General features: G+C 41.6%; 1 protein-coding gene across 1 annotated transcript in view; it reads right to left on the minus strand.

Moving 5' to 3' along the window:
* The window catches only part of LOC132874725 (zinc finger protein 271-like), a 59,559-nt gene that overhangs the window by 10,794 nt on the left and 31,145 nt on the right, over nucleotides 1–17,620 (minus strand). The window lies entirely within an intron of this gene.

A 17,620-nucleotide genomic window follows, 5' to 3' on the forward strand; every position in this document is an offset into this window, starting at 1 on the left:
GTTGCATGGTACTTGTAAAATATGCCCTGCAGTTTTAAGAGGGCCTGTTGCAGCAGGGGTTTAGCCGGATTCCCCCCCCCAAGCATATGGCTGGTTTTGTCACTATGCAGAAGTTACAGTACTCAGCATAAATGAGTACACCCCCTTTGAAAAGTAAACTTTTAAACAAACAATCTCAATGAACATAATTTCCAAAATGTTGACAATACAAAGTTTAATATAACATGTTTAACTTATAACGTGAAAGTAAGGTTAATAATATAACTTAGATTACACTTTTTTTTTCAGTTTTACTCAAATTAGGGTGGTGCAAAAATGAGTACACCCCACAACAAAAACTACTACATCTAGTACTTTGTATGGCCTCCATGATTTTTAATGACAACACCAAGTCTTCTAGGTATGGAATGAACAAGTTGGTGATATTTTGCAACATCAGTCTTTTTCCATTCTTCAACAATGACCTCTTTTAGTGACTGGATGCTGGATGGAGAGCAATGCTCAACTTGTCTCTTCAGAATTCCCCAAAGAAAGTAATTTCTTTACACCACAAAGGTGAAGGCTACAAGATGATCAGCGAAGATTTACTTATCAGTCAGAATACTGTAGCAAAAAAGGTACAAAAATTTAAGAAAGATGGAACTGCAACCATCTCACAGAGACGTCCAGGTCGTCCATTGAAGTTAACACCTTGACAGGAGCATCTTCTGATGAGAAGGGTTGAAGAAAATCGGCATGCAAGTTCACTGCAGTTATCTAAAGTAGAAGAAAGCCAAACCGGGGTGACTATTTCCGGTGACACAATACGGCGTACACTGCAGCGGAATGGCATGCATGGATGCCGTCCACGAAAGAAGCCTCTCCTAAAGCCCAGGCATAAAAAAAGCCCGCCTAGAGTTTACCAGGGCCCATGCTGACAAAGACGAAGACTACTGGGACTCTGTACTCTGGAGTGATGAGAACAAGATAAATGTTTTTGAAACTGATGGCTTCAAAACTGTATGGCGTCACAAAGGTGAGAAATACAAAGAAAAATGCATGGTGCCTACAGTGAAACATGGTGGTGGCAGTGTCCTTATGTGGGGCTGCATGAGTGCTGCTGGTGTCAGGGAGCTGCATTTCATTGATGGCATCATGAATTCACAGATGTATTGCTCTATACTGAAAGAGAAGATACTACCATCACTCGATGCCCTTGGTCGTCGTGCACTTTTCCAACATGATCCTAAACACACATCTAAGGCCACTGTTGGATTTCTGAAGAACAACAGGGTGAAAGTGATTCAGTGGCCAAGTACGTCTCCTGATCTGAACCCAATCGAACACCTATGGGGAATTCTGAAGAGATAAGTTGAGCATCACTCTCCATCCAGCATCCAGTCACTAAAAGAGGTCATTGTTGAAGAATGGAAAAAGATTGACGTTGCAAAATGTTGCCAACTTGTTCATTCCATGCCTAGAAGACTTGGTGTTGTCATTAAAAATCATGGAGGCCATATACAAAGTACTATATGTAGTAGCAGCGCTCGAACTAAGTCTCGCAGTCTCGCCGCGACAGTTATTTCCTCTGTGCGAGAGTTGTTCAGAAAGTCAGGTTGCCCCGCGTGCAACTTGATTTTTGGGGCATACAAAACGATCCCTTTACAAGCGGCGCGGCACGGGCTTTAATATATGCCAGCTGAAATAAACAGCGGGTTGATTGACGTCCCGCCTGTGTGGCACACGTGAGCGGCGCCTTAGTCTACCCCACACATAGGCTGTTGCCATGGCACCATGCTGGAGGTGGCCGTTTGATCTGGGATCGCGTGTACACTGCGGGTAAATCTATTCATTGGTCAGCCAATCACTACGATGGGCGCAAATTTACGAAATGAGCTGGAGACGTCGATGTTCACCGCAAACAATACGAGCCACATGATTGGTTGTACGAAACTGATACGCAAGTTCCAAGCCTCACTATCAAGTTTCTTGAACATCTATCTGAATATGGCGGGTAAAAACACGCTGTTAAAGTACTTGGCTCCTCGAGCATCAACAAGCCGAGAAGATGATACAGAAACTGCTCCCTCAAGTACAGACTGAGGAGCTGACCCCGAGACACAGGAGGAGGACTTGACAGGCGGGAAGACCGCAGCCGGGAAAGCACAGAAACGCGTGTCAACAACCCATGAAGAAGACACTGAAACTGCTTCCTTGTCAAGTTATGCGGAGCACCACGGAGCTGGCCCCGAGACACAGGGGGAGGATTCGACAGGCGAGAAGACCGCAGCCGGGAAAGGAAAGAAACGAGTGCGGAAATGTGCGTTTCTGGAATCATGGAAGAAAGATCGCGAATGGCTGCGTCACATCACTGAAGGAGACGTTGAGACTATGGTGTGTGACTGGTGCATCGAGTTCAATAAGTCTGGGGGCAGAAATAATTTCCGAACTGGCTGTACCACAACGAAGAAATCAAGTGTAACCGCACACGAGAACTCCGACACGCACAAGGTTGTGAAAGAAAAGAGAAGACTTTCATTGCTGCCTCGACAGGTTTGTTTACACAAGTATTCATTTTGTCTGAGTCGAAAAGTCATCCAATAAATTTTACATAACCCAGACAGGTTTGTTTACGCAAATATTCTTTTTTTTTTGTCGAAAAGCCATCCGATAGATTTAACATAAGCCGGGGTAACTTCGATTCACATTTGAGAAAAAAAAATTAACCGTGTCATACACGCAACTACACTGTACTGTTCTGACAAGAATGTTGCTGTTTAATAAAGTCCTTTGTGCGGCCATGTGGGCATGGCTACCGAAACTACCTCTCGTATGTTTTTCTCCTCTCGAACATGAGTTTAACATGGTGTTTTCATATATTTATAGCTGAAATAGGTCGAGCCAGGAATTGTAAGGCCGGGGACATGGGTTTTATTTTTTGAGTATGTTAATTTTTATTTTACGGTGAATTGTTTTAATTACTACATCATTTTTGTCCAAATGTAGAAATAGCATATTTACTAGACAGGCGCAAAGAAGCAGGAACACATCACCCCTGTCCTCTCCTCTCTGCATTGTCTTCCTATTTGTTTTAGAATTCAATTTAAAATACTACTTTTGGTTTTTAAGTCACTTCACGGCCAGGCCCCTATGTACATCTCTGACATGCTTCAGCACTACTCTGCACCCAGGTCCTTCAGATCTGCCGACAAAGATCTCCTCCATGTTGCCCGGTCCCGCCTCAAAAACAAAGGGGACCGTGCTTTTGCTGTGGCAGCTCCACGTCTCTGGAATGGTTTGCCTCCTGACATCAGATCTGCTCCCACAATCACTACTTTTAAATCCAGACTCAAAGCACATTTGTACTCCTTGGCCTTTGCCTCCAAGTTTATCTTTTATCTTGCCTTTTTATTGCACTTGTCTGTTGGAATGCTTTTTGTATTTTATGTATTTTATTCTTGTTGCTTGACCATGTCTCGCTTTTAGCTCATTTTATCATTTAATTCTAGTCTTTTAGTTTGACACTGTACAGCACTTTGGCCAGTTCTCGCTGTTTTTAAATGTGCTATATAAATTAAACTTACTTACTAGACATTTTTCCCTTTTTCACAATGCAGGAAAGACCCCTGCTACAAGCAGTGTGTAGGATGGAAGTACAAGAACAGTTGCAAACATTGTTCAGAACTGCCTTCTATTTGGCAAAAAACGGTAGGCCTTTTTCGGACTTCAAAGGCTTGATGGAGCTACAGAAGCATAATGGCCTTCGCACTGCAAGTGAAACATACCTGAATGACAAACACGCAAAAGCTTTTGCTATGTATATACATGACACCATGTTTGAGGAGCTGAAGAATGTTGTTGACCATGCAAGTTTCTTCTCTGTTCTGTCTGATGGCAGCACAGACACTGCAAATGTTCAGGAAGAAATTGTCTATGTTCAAGTCCTTGAAGGTTTTAGGCCAGTAACAAAATTTGTGCCATTGAAGCCAATTCACAACGCGGATGCACAATCTATTACTTCTGCCATAGTGGAAGTGCTCGAGAATGATTTGGGCCAAACAGAATGGCACAAGAAACTGGTAGCTGCGGGCGTGGATGGCGCAAATGTCATGTTGGGGCACGTATCAGGCGTTGTCACCAGGTTGAAGAATGAATCTGTAGGACAGCAGGTGATTGGCATTCATTGTTCGGGACATAAACTTGAACTTGCAGACAAGAACACATTAAATGATAATGCATACTTTAAGCATGTTTCTGACACCCTCCAAATCATTTACAAGTTTTACAAGAACAGTCCGTTGAACCTGTCTAGCTATAGGGCCACAGGTGAAGCACTGGACTGTCCTGCACTCAAGCCTGCCAGCACTGTGGGTACAAGGTGGATTGGTCATACTGAGAGAGCTGTAGGCGTAGTAGACAGAAGTTTCCAGGCTCTGGTCACACATCTAGAGCAAGTGGTTGAAACTGGAACTGGAGAAAGTAAAAGTAAGGCCAGAGGAATTCTGCAGACCGTAAAATCTGCAGAGTTTGTAATGTTCCTCAAGTTCCTACTGCACATCTTGATATATTTATCATCGCTGAGTAGTTACTTCCAGGAGAGGGAGGTGACGTTGGAACGGGTGACTACAAAAGTGGAGGATATAAGGGCAAAGATGGAGGAACTGAATGAAGACAACAGCAAGCTCAGGAAGATGATGATGGAGGACATAGAAACTGACAGAGATCAGCACCCTACAAGATATAAAACTATTAGTCTGACACACGGAAGGGGGAGGGGACAAGAGGAGTCTGTTATGGACATGGCGGAGTCTGTTGTGTCATCTGTTATCTTTCATCTGGATGGTAGATTCAAAGACACACTACTTAACAACACAGTCCTACATGCAGCTATGGTATTTGACCCCACACAGTGGCCACCAGCTGGTAAGAAATTGGACAGCTATGGGGAGGAAGATGTATCCACCATTTTTGCCCATTATAAAGAAGCCCTTGAGAGCAAAGGACACTCCCTGGAAGACTGTCTCCTGCAGTGGGTGAGTTAAAGAGGGTGGTGAAGAGATAGTTGGCCTCTGGACATACCAAGTACCTTGACCTGTGGCAAGAAGTCATGAGGGACCACATGGAGTCGGACAGGTTCAAGGACATCTTAGTGCTTGTACAGATAGTCTTGCTATTCCCACTGTCGACTGCAGCGTGAAAAAGAGGGTTCAGTCTTATGAAATTGATCAAGTCTGACTGGCGCAACAGCCTTAGGTCTGACTCACTGCCTTGATGGCAATATCACTTTCACCGGTGACAGTTGACAACTTTTGCCCAGACGATGCCATTGCCCAGTGGTGGTCTGCTGGAAAGACAGCCAGAAGGCCAAGGACCAGACCATATGGACAGAGGCCCAGGTCTGCAGAGTCTGAGCTCGAGTGCAGTAGTAGTAGCTCTGAGACTGAAGAGATCTGAGAGAGGAAGGTAGTGTTTTTCAATAAAACATGCTGTTTGAAAGCTTTTGTATTTATTTCTTGATAAAACATAAGTAGTTAACTAGAAGAAAAGATAATGGATAAGTAGCTGATTTGAAGAAAGTAATAACTTGGAAGTGGGGCAACCTGAAATGCTGATGGGGCAACCTGGCTTTTGACTCAGGTTGCTGCCTGGGCAACCTGGCTGAAAAAAGTATTTCGAGCACTGAGGAGTTTTTGTTGTGGGGTGTACTCATTTTTGCACCACCCTAATTTGAAGTAAAACTGAAAAATGTGTAATCTAAGTTATATTATTAACCTTACTTTCACATTATAAGTTAAACAGATGTTATATTAAACTTTGTCTCGTCAACATTTTGGAAATTGTGTTCATTGAGATATTGTTTAAAATGTTACTTTTCAAAGGGGGTGTACTCATTTACGCTGAGCACTGTATGTGGAGTTAGCCACGACTGTAATGGTGATGAGCGCTATTTTCATATGAAGACGTTACTTTGTTCAGACCAATGCCGTGTGTGTCCCCTGACTCATATACCCGTTAGAATCCAGGAGCATTATGAAAGCCATGCGAGCAGGGAAGTGAGCGAGTCTAGCAAACCGGATTCACTCCCGCTTCCCAACTACGGTCAGGAACGTGAAAAAGAGGGAAGGCAACATACTGGAATGGATTTTGCAAAGGATATTTCCCCTAGCTGTAAAAATTCCCTTGAGAAGTAAGCTAGGATGACTGTCTGAACAGAACCAGCTATTCTTGGGTCACGTTTATTCGTCAGGGCATAATGAACAGAGATTTTGTTTTGCCGTGCTTTTACCGGCCCTCTCTGTGGGCCTGTCATTTCAGGTTCACATGACAGCATACGTGTTCTCACCGGTCAATCACAACCAAGTTAGCTAATGCACATGAACATTCTACACTAATGCAAAAGCAGTGTGTAGCAGTGAAACAAAAGCCATGGAAAGGTCAAAAATTAAAGGAGGGGCCAAAAAACAAACAAACCAGGCATCAGAGGCATAGGCTTCTAAATGTTTTAAAAAAAGAAAATCTACATACTGTTTGGGCATCAGCACCCTGAATTGGCCTGCAATGCCATTTTCAAGGACCAGAATGTCCTGAAGCACATCAAAGGTCAAATCAGAATGTCAAGGCACACCAAATTAAAAGTTGGCTATCGATTATGAAGAATGTCACACATTATGATGGGCTGGAAGGTCATTTGCAAAATTTGACCCAGATTGCACTACAGCAGATTGTCATAATTATTAAAACAGATAGGTAAATCAGACAGGCAATTGTATAATTTATTAAAAACGTGAGGCAACGTTCATTACAGTGTTTTCCATGAGTTACCTAGACTGTAGTGACCAGGGCAGAAATTTCACGAGGGCCACGGCCCTCGTGCCCTCTCAATTTGGCTTTGTGCCCTTGGGGAAAAAAAAATATCTGCCCTAAGGCCACAGTGAACTTGATGCTCTGCGGTTTTGTAGTCTGCCTCGTGACTGCCAATAGGCTTTAACATCACCTGCGTCTATTGAGGAAAAAAAAAGTCTTTTGATGACATTCTGGATTCTTATTGGGCAACTCATCAGTGGTGGATCGGACTTGAGCCTGGCATGAACCGCTCTGACATGCTATAATGACACCAATCTATCACCAGCTAACCAAGAGACTTAATCAAATGCAACCCCCGCCCACTTGTGTCCGCGTCCGAGACGTTGAATTTTCACAGGAGGAGGGAAGAAGTTGACTGAGGTAAGACTGTGTGATAAATTAATGAACGAATAAGAGAGGAATTTCAACATATAGGGCTTAAGTTTGTTACCGTTAAATAAACATTGCTTGTACAGTAACGTTATGTCGTTATAATGCTGACCCACTTTTAATGTGCCAAGTACCGACTGTAGCCGGTAACAAATGCTAATTAGCTTGCTGTCAAAAGTGCAAAGACCTTAAATTGCTCTGTGTAAATTAGAAAATGGCGCAACTTCCTCTGTCGCCGTCAACAGACAAGCAAAGACTTGTCTTGAGCTTTGAGCCGATCACAACAGGGCAGCACTGTGGCCTGAGGTAAAACATAATAGTTTAAGTTTGTTTAAATTACAAAAATGAGTAACCCAATGACTGTCTTATATACTCTTCAGAAATGTTTTCTTTGTCGTCTATTTAGTTAATTTTATTTCCTCAATAATTTTCCTTGATTGAGAAATCGGTCTGGGCTCTTATGGGTTAATCAGTAACCTGCATGCTAGTATATGTTCCATTTACAGTCAAACATTTTGATGGACTCCAGGCTCAATTTTGATTAATCAAAAATCTGCGTAGTAGTACAGTCTGAAGATGCTCTTGCACATTCGGTGTCAATTGAACAAAAATTATGGGAGGATATAGGTTTAATAAGTTTTACAATTTTTGAAGTGAGTGATAAGTTTAGATGTGTTCAATATTTTCTTATCTTCAGACATAATAGTGTAGATGTTTCTTTACCTGCTTGATAGTTTCAACTGAGACTCCAATCTTCCTCAGAAGAGTCATTAGTCCTTAAATTAAATTAATTATAGACGTGAACTTAAAATCATTCTTTTATTTTATGGCCTTGGTGCCCTGGCTTTTGGCTTTCGTGCCCTCAAAAAACTGACAGCACAAAAGGGCAAGTGGCCTTGCCCCTAAAATGACGAAATTCCAGGCCTGGTAGTGAAGGAAGCATTTTCAAAACACAAACACCATTTGATTTGAGACTGATAACATTAAGTGTCCACTCCAGTCATCCACTAGTCCAAACACAATACTATGGTTATCAATTTAAAACAGCAAACAGATAACATCAATGGAGAAGTTAGCATTGATAATTAGCATTCATTAAACTTGAGCTTAGTTAGAGAACGTTAACATTAGCATGTCCGAATCTCATCTCCTCGCTTTAAAACAGTTCACGGTTAAATTTGTAGAGTTTTAGCTTATTTGAGTCAGAAAAGCTGCTAACACATCCGGTAGCATGTATTCGTCATTCAAAACACAAGTGCATGCTCTAACCAGAGTTCAAAATAGGTTTATTTTTGGCTAAAATGAAATTATTCTGCATGTTCTCTATTCAATATTTTAAATTTTCTAAAAAATAAATAAACCAGTTGAACACAGGTAACCACTTCTGCTTCATTTCTCTGAGCTAAAATGTATGCTCTAGTCATTTTATTAACCGTTTATGAACTGAAACTCCTTAACCATGCTTTGTGGGTGTGGCCTTTTTGCTGTGGCATCACCATTCTTATTGATACATACAATGTGTTTATGCTTAAATTACTAAAGCACAAAATTTTGTGCAAGTTCTTTATAGATCTAAAACTCTTAATTTTGCTCTCAAAGTGCACCAGTTTGATACATTTAACTTTAAAATAAACAAAAATAGCTCACAGGGGAGCATGCCCCCAGAGCGAGGTCCACTGACCCAAGTTTCACAAAATCCTGAGGGAAACACTATTATTCTGTCCTCATCTCATCTCATCATCTCTAGCCGCTTTATCCTTCTACAGGGTCGCAGGCAAGCTGGAGCCTATCCCAGCTGACTAAGGGCGAAAGGCGGGGTACACCCTGGACAAGTTGCCAGGTCATCACAGGGCTGACACATAGACACAGACAACCATTCACACTCACATTCACACCTACGCTCAATTTAGAGTCACCAGTTAACCTAACCTGCATGTCTTTGGACTGTGGGGGAAACCGGAGCACTCGGAGGAAACCCACGCGGACACGGGGAGAACATGCAAACTCCACACAGAAAGGCCCTCGCCGGCCCCGGGGCTCGAACCCAGGACCTTCTTGCTGTGAGGCGACAGCGCTAACCACTACACCACCGTGCCGCCCATTATTCTGTCCTTTTTTTTTTAATAACTACTGCCAGAGGAAAAGCTACCTGTTCTTTTGCAAGTTAGGGTAGCTGTGAAAGAAATCTCTCTCAGCTCAAATGTAGAAGTAGGTGACCGTGATTATGCAACATATCCTAGAAGCATGTTGATGTTCAAAAATAAACTTGAAGGGTAGTGAACTAATGTGGCAAGTGTGTGTGGAAGGAGAAATCATGAGACGGAGAGCTCCGCTTTTGAATATAAAAGTGTCTCATTGCATATCGTACAATGAAATTGGACGCCATCCTACCAGTGCAACATCTGCTTATTTTGGATTTAATTATTTATTTCGGTCATTTCAACTTTCAATAACATTCACACTGGTTACATACATATCAGCAAGAAAGACTGAAAAGGATTAGACTGAAGCAAAACGTCGCTGTCAGGTCAAAACCTGCTATGTGACATTTTTCCTTTTTTACAGGAGACGTAAAAAAACTGAATAAAACTCTGAAATAACAAGCTGAGAAGCCAGTAAAAGTTTACTTGTTCTATTATTAGCTTGGTCAGTTAAATATCCATCAAAATAGCTAATTGCAGCATTATATTAGCATAAACTGCAAAAGAGAACCCAATTTGACCTAAATTGTCACATAGCAGGTTTTGAACTGACAGCGACGAAAAGCTTATTGCGTCTACCCTTATTACATTTCATAAATTAATAAATCTGTTTTTTATGCCAAAGGAATTAAGGAAAGAAACAAAAAGGAAAAAAATTATAATAGTAACAATAGTATCCGTTATAGTAATAGTTATGGCTCTTGGGTAGAAGCTCTTTTTCGGTCTATAGACCCCTTACACTGACATCACATTTATGTTAGCAACGGTCACTACCCTACCCTATACCTGGGGGACAAGCAAACTTTGTTTACATACTGAAGCCAAGCAAAGATGTCAGACGTCCGTTGCTGTTGTCTGAAGAAAACTACAGCTAAAAAAGCTCTACTAACGGATTACTTGGATAATCTTAGTTATAAAGAAGTGAAGGATACATGGAAATTAGAGAGTTTATTAGTGGCTATGATCTGTACAAAATTCCTCAAAACCTATGGAGTGACAGTGCAGATTTGTGGCCTAGTGTTAGATACATGTTGGAATGTACTTTCCTTTTCCGGAAGAATCTGGACATGGAAGAACAGTTAAAAAAAAAATGCACACCCCACTACATAAACAAGAAAACCTTTGTGTAAAGAATTTTTACCGACATCAGCTTTAGGGAACAGAATGCTGCAAAAGCCTGAGCATTTACTCTCAAAGGACAACTACTTGAACTGTGGGCTAGATGGTATTCCCGGCCCACCATGTCTCAACAACCTCAAGGACATCAAGTTACAGAGCTATTTGCACTCATTTATACATTGATATTTATGATTTGTTAAAAAAGAAACAAATCTCCGAAATATTATTTGTAAAATAACGTTATCTTGCTCTAGACATTCAAACAATGTTGTAAGATTTCATTTTAATTTTATCTAATAGTGGATGGTACAATAATTACAATTGCAAACAGAATCGGCACATTCCAGTTGCAGCTGTAGTCATATAGCTAACTATAATCATGTAGTTAGCTATAATCACCCTTGTATTAATAATTTCAATAAACTGTTCATGTTCAGTTCCCTCTTCATTTATTCTCTATTCAAAAGGCACAACTGAGTCACACAGGTTGATAAGTGTGCAACAGACAGTAACAATTTTATCCAAAATAGTTTTTCCTGCCTTAGTCGATTTATTTCCATTTCACATGCCTGCAGCTGTTGTAAAGTTCAGTGCGTTTGTGTAGAACTCTCTCAAACTGTAGGTTCATTACTACACTCTGGCTCCAGGTTGACATTTTGCACAGGACTGAGTTCATCTGATAAGAGAAGCAAAGCTTCAGTGCTTTTTGCTCTTAATCTTTTCTGTTCTTTCAGGATGCATCAGGAGCATGTCGCTCCTTGTTGGGATTTTTAACGAATTATGTCAGCGTTGTTTGTTTGGTGCCCAATCTGGGTTTTCCATGTCGAATGAGGAAGTTGGTTCATCTGGAAGAAAATCATTTGATTTTGTCTGAACACTTTCATGAAGAAGCTAATTCAAATGTGAGCAGAAATAAAAGGAGATTCTTAAACAAACTCTTCCATACTCTGTTGCGCCTGTCTATTTAAAAAAAAAATACATTTTAAATAGTTGCAAATTTCTCTGGAGTTTTCAGGGTTAGCTCCTCTCGTTGTATTCTCTTTAACAACTCATTTCTTCATTGTTCTTGAAGCATTTGCTTCTCTTTGTTAACATTTTTCTTCATAGCAGGGAAATGGTAATATCCTTTATCTATTCCTCGATTTAAATGACTGAAACAACCAAAAACAGCGCAAAAATGAACCATATTTAAGACTGGTTAAGGCTTGCTTACACAAAAATTGGTGTCTTTTCACCTGGGGGTCAATTACCACGTGATGCGTAACATCATGTGCAAGGGGTCTATTTGTCCATTTCTTAATTGACCTGAACTGCCTACCCAAGGGCAGCAGTTCAAACAGAGAATTTCTGGGGTGGGACGGATCTTTTAATATACTGAGGGTTCTTTTGAGGCAGCAGGAACTGTAAAGCTCTTCCAGGCAGGGAAGAGGGCATCCGATGATCATCTGGGTGGTGGTGACAACCCTCTGGAGCACTTTTCTCTCTGCTCCTGTGCAGCTGACAAACCACACACTGATGCAGTATCTAAGTATGTTCTCTATGGAGCAACAATAGACACCATTTGACAAGCAGTTTTTGAGGGAGGTCGTTCATCCTGAGGATCATCAGTAAGTAAAGTCTCTGCTGTGTATTCTTTATCACTTGTGTGACATCAGAGCTCCAGGTCAGCTCCTCCTCTATGTGCACTGCAAGGAACCAGAAGTCCAGGATCCTCTCCACACATTGCGCACTGATGAGAATAGGCTGAAAGTCCATTTTCTTTTTCCTGAAGTCTATCAGCAGCTCCTTGGTTTTGGTGGTTGAGGACCAGGTTTGTTGTCTCAGCACCACCCAGACTCCTTCCCCCCAGAGATGAGCCCCAATATGGTAGTATCATCCGCAAATATGATGATGCCATTACGGGAGCGAACAGGGTGCAGTTGTAAGTGTAGAAGAACTACTTTTTTAATCCTAGAAAAAGCCATGGCACAGCAGTTATGCTCATATTTACATAGGCATAACATCCATGAAATGTATCAGTCAGGATTCAGACCTCATCATAGCAAAGAGACAGCTCTGGTTAAAGTAGTAAATGACCTACTGTTGGCATCTGATTAGGGCTGTGTCTCGCTGCTTGTGTTGCTTGACCTTATTTCAGCATTTGATACCATTGATTATTCCATTCTTCTGGATAGACTAGAAAATGTTGTGGGAGTTAGGGGAACCGCCCTCTCCTGGCTCAGCTCTTATTTAACTGATCGCTATTAGTATGTTGATGTAAATGGAGATTTTTCTAGACATACTGAGGTAAAGTTTGGTGTTCCACAAGGTTCTGTCTTGGGTCCACTGCATTTTTCTGATATATATATATATATATATATATATATATATATATATATATATATACACACAACCCCAATTCCAAAAAAGTTGGGACAAAATACAAATTGTAAATAAAAAGGGAATGCAATAATTTACAAATCTCAAAAACTGATATTGTATTCACAATAGAACATAGACAACATATCAAATGTCGAAAGTGAGACATTTTGAAATTTCATGCCAAATACTGGCTCATTTGAAATTTCATGACAGCAACACATATCAAAAAAGTTGGGACAGGGGCAATAAGAGGCTGGAAAAGTTAAAGGTACAAAAAAGGAACAGCTGGAGGACCAAATTGCAACTCATTAGGTCAATTGGCAATAGGTCATTAACATGACTGGGTATTAAAAGAGCATCTTGGAGTGGCAGCAGCTCTCAGAAGTAAAGAAGGGAAGAGGATCACCAATCCCCCTAATTCTGCGCCGACAAATAGTGGAGCAATATCAGAAAGGAGTTTGACAGTGTAAAATTGCAAAGAGTTTGAACATATCATCATCTATAGTGCATAATATCATCAAAAGATTCAGAGAATCTGGAAGAATCTCTGTGCGTAAGGGTCAAGGCTGGAAAACCATACCGGGTGCCCGTGATCTTCGGGCCCTTAGACGGCACTGCATCACATACAGGCATGCTTCTGTATTGGAAATCACAAAATGGGCTCAGGAATATTTCCAGAGAACATTATCTGTGAACACAATTCACCGTGCCATCCGCCGTTGCCAGCTAAAACTCTATAGTTCAAAGAAGAAGCCGTATCTAAACATGATCCAGAAGCGCAGACGTCTTCTCTGGGCCAAGGCTCATTTAAAATGGACTGTGGCAAAGTGGAAAACTGTTCTATGGTCAGACGAATCAAAATTTGAAGTTCTTTATGGAAATCAGGGACGCCGTGTCATTCGGACTAAAGAGGAGAAGGACGACCCGAGTTGTTATCAGTGCTCAGTTCAGAAGCCTGCATCTCTGATGGTATGGAGTTGCATTAGTGCGTGTGGCATGGGCAGCTTACACATCAGGAAAGACACCATCAATGCTGAAAGGTATATCCAGGTTCTAGAGCAACATATGCTCCCATCCAGACGACGTCTCTTTCAGGGAAGACCTTGCATTTTCCAACATGACAATGCCAAACCACATACTGCATCAATTACAGCATCATGGCTGCATAGAAGAAGGGTCCGGGTACTGAACTGGCCAGCCTGCAGTCCAGATCTTTCACCCATAGAAAACATTTGGTGCATCATAAAATGGAAGATACGACAAAAAAGACCTAAGACAGTTGAGCAACTAGAATCCTACATTAGACAAGAATGGGTTAACATTCCTATCCCTAAATTTGAGCAACTTGTCTCCTCAGTCCCCAGACATTTACAGACTGTTGTAAAGAGAAAAGGGGATGTCTCACAGTGGTAAACATGGCCTTGTCCCAACTTTTTTGAGATGTGGTGTTGTCATGAAATTTAAAGTCACCTAATTTTTCTCTTTAAATTATCCATTTTCTCAGTTTAAACACTTGATATGTCATCTATGTTCTATTCTGAATAAAATATGGAATTTTGAAACTTCCACATCATTGCATTCCGTTTTTATTTACAATTTGTACTTTGTCCCAACTTTTTTGGAATCGGGGTTGTATACACACACACACACACACACACACACACACACACACACACACACACACACACAAAACCCCGATTCCAAAAAAGTTGGGACAAAGAACAAATTGTAAATTAAAAACAGAATGCAATAACTTAAAAATCTCAAAAACTGATATTGTATTCACAATAGAACATAGACAACATATCCAATGTCGAAAGTGAGACATTTTGAAATTTCATGCCAAATATTGGCTCATTTGAAATTTCATGACAGCAACACATCTCAGAAAAGTTGGGACAGGGGCAATAAGAGGCTGGAAAAGTTAAAAGGTACAAAAAAGGAACAGCTGGAGGACCAAATTGCAACTCATTAGGTCAATTGACAATAGGTCATTAACATGACTGGGTATAAAAAGAGCATCTTGGAGTGGCAGCAGCTCTCAGAAGTAAAGATGGGAAGAGAATCACCAATCCCCCTAATTCTGCGCCGACAAATAGTGGAGCAATATCAGAAAGGAGTTCGATAGTGTAAAATTGCAAAGAGTTTGAACATATCATCTACAGTGCACATCATCATCAAAAGATTCAGAGAATCTGGAAGAATCTCTGTGCGTAAGGGTCAAGGCCGGAAAACCATACTGGGTGCCCGTGATCTTCAGACCCTTAGACGGCACTGCATCACATACAGGCATGCTTCTGTATTGGAAATCACAAAATGGGCTCAGGAATAGTTCCAGAGAACATTATCTGTGAACACAATTCACCGTGCCATCCGCCGTTGCCAGCTAAAACTCTATAGTTCAAAGAAAAAGCCGTATCGAAACATGATCCAGAAGCGCAGACGTCTTCTCTGGGCCAAGGCTCATTTAAAATGGACTGTGGCAAAGTGGAAAACTGTTCTGTGGTCAGACAAATAAAATTTTGAAGTTCTTTATGGAAATCAGGGACGCCGTGTCATTCGGACTAAAGAGGAGAAGGACGACCCAAGTTGTTATCAGCGCTCAGTTCAGAAGCCTGCATCTCTGATGGTATAGGGTTGCATTAGTGCATGTGGCACAGGCAGCTTACACATCTGGAAAGACACCATCAATGCTGAAAGGTATATCCAGGTTCTAGAGCAACATATCAGAAGCCCTTTATTGTCACTAGTCACGTACCAGCGAAATTAGCCGTCAACCTGTCCGTACATATACAACATACAATTGACATAGGGTAGACAGGACAGGAAGACGGGGATAAAGATAAAAAGGAAACACAACATGAGGAGAGATAAGAAAAAAAAAAGAACACCCCCACACTATGCTCCTGTCAGGAGTACAGTGTGGGAACATTAAAAAAACCTTTGCAGAAGCACAACTACAACACAGGTACACTTTAAACACGGGACTTGGGGGGGGGCGATCAGGGGTAAGGGGTGGGGGGGAGGGGAGGAGGTAATCCAGCGCAAGCAAGCAGCCGTCCACTCCTGCAGCCATGAAGGTGCTGGTCACGCACCCGCTTGTCACACTGGGGGTAAAAATGGTGACCGCGGAGAGTTAGAGAGGAATTCGAAAAATGAGTGTGTCTCTTGGCATTGACCTTCAGGGGGAAATGTTTTCTCAGCAACGGCCTAAAACAAGGCCGGTTCTGTCTCAGGGCGCCGAATGTTGATAAGATATGAATTGTTTGGTCTTTCCAGAAGCAGTCTTTGCACGTCCTCACCGCTCATCCATATCTGTCCATTCTATTCAAATTGATCTCCGAAAAACGTATTCCTTGCAAAGCTGAAAGCTGCTCCGAGATGACAACCATTTTGTGGTTAAAGTTCTGAATGTCCACGGTCCAAGTGCCAACAGCTTTGCCCACCACTCCAATATCGGGCAGCTTTGTGGGGCTTTGAACAGCTGTCACCGTTGTCTGATTTCCTCGATATACCAGGGCAATGCCTAATCCAATCAGCAAAAGTCTTGTAATCATGGTTCCGAATAGGTAGATATCTTCAGTGTCCTCCACAGAAAGAATCGCCAGGCACACGACCCGCCACCGCTCCCACGCGTCCATCGTGTAACCAGCCGCAATCGTTCCGGCAGGACAAACGGGTTCCCCCGAACCCAAAACTGTGTCAATTTCGTTAGGAGACCAGTTTAGCAATTCCATGCTTTTTAGTTTAGAAAGTAATGCAGGAAGAGTCTCTTCAAAAAGTACAGCAGACGAGACAAGACACAGAGCACAAGCAGGGAAAAAAAGGAGGGAGAGGAAGAGCAGAATGCGACCGCCTTCCGTGGAAGCATGGAGAGGGAAAAAAAAAAAAGGCTCATATGCTCCCATCCAGACGACGTCTCTTTCAGGGAAGACCTTGCATTTTCCAACATGACAATGCCAAACCACATAATGCATCAATTACAGCATCATGGCTGCATAGAAGATGGGTCCGGGTACTGAACTGGCCAGCCTGCAGTCCAGATCTTTCACCCATAAACATTTGGCGCGTCATAAAACGGAATATACGACAAAAAAGACCTAAGACAGTTGAGCAACTAGAATCCTACATTAGACAAGAATGGGTTAACATTCCTATCCCTAAACTTGAGCAACTTGTCTCCTCAGTCCCCAGACGTTTACAGACTGTTGTAAAGAGAAAAGGGGACGTCTCACAGTGGTAAACATGGCCTTGTCCCAACTTTTTTGAGATGTGTTGTCATGAAATTTAAAATCACCTATTTTTCCTCTTTAAATGATGCATTTTCTCAGTTTAAACATTTGATATGTCATCTATGTTCTATTCTGAATAAAATATGGAATTTTGAAACTTCCACATTATTGCATTCCGTTTTTATTTACAATTTGTACTTTGCCCCAACTTTTTTGGAATCGGGGTTATATATGTATGTTACCTCTGGGTGATATTATTCATAAACATGATATTAGTTTCCACTGTTATGCTGATGACACACAGTTGTATGTTTCTACAAAACCTGATGAGAGACACCAGCTTAATAGAATTGAGGAATGTGTGAAGGACATTAGACACTGGATGCTTATTAACTTCCTTCTGCTTCACTCTGACAAGACTGAAGTACTTGTACTCGGACCACATGCAGCTAGAAGTAAGTTTTCTGATTCCACAGTAACTCTGGATGGCCTTTC

The sequence above is a fragment of the Neoarius graeffei genome, chromosome 27, assembly GCF_027579695.1.
Source record: "Neoarius graeffei isolate fNeoGra1 chromosome 27, fNeoGra1.pri, whole genome shotgun sequence".
Classification (NCBI taxonomy): Eukaryota; Metazoa; Chordata; class Actinopteri; order Siluriformes; family Ariidae; genus Neoarius; species Neoarius graeffei.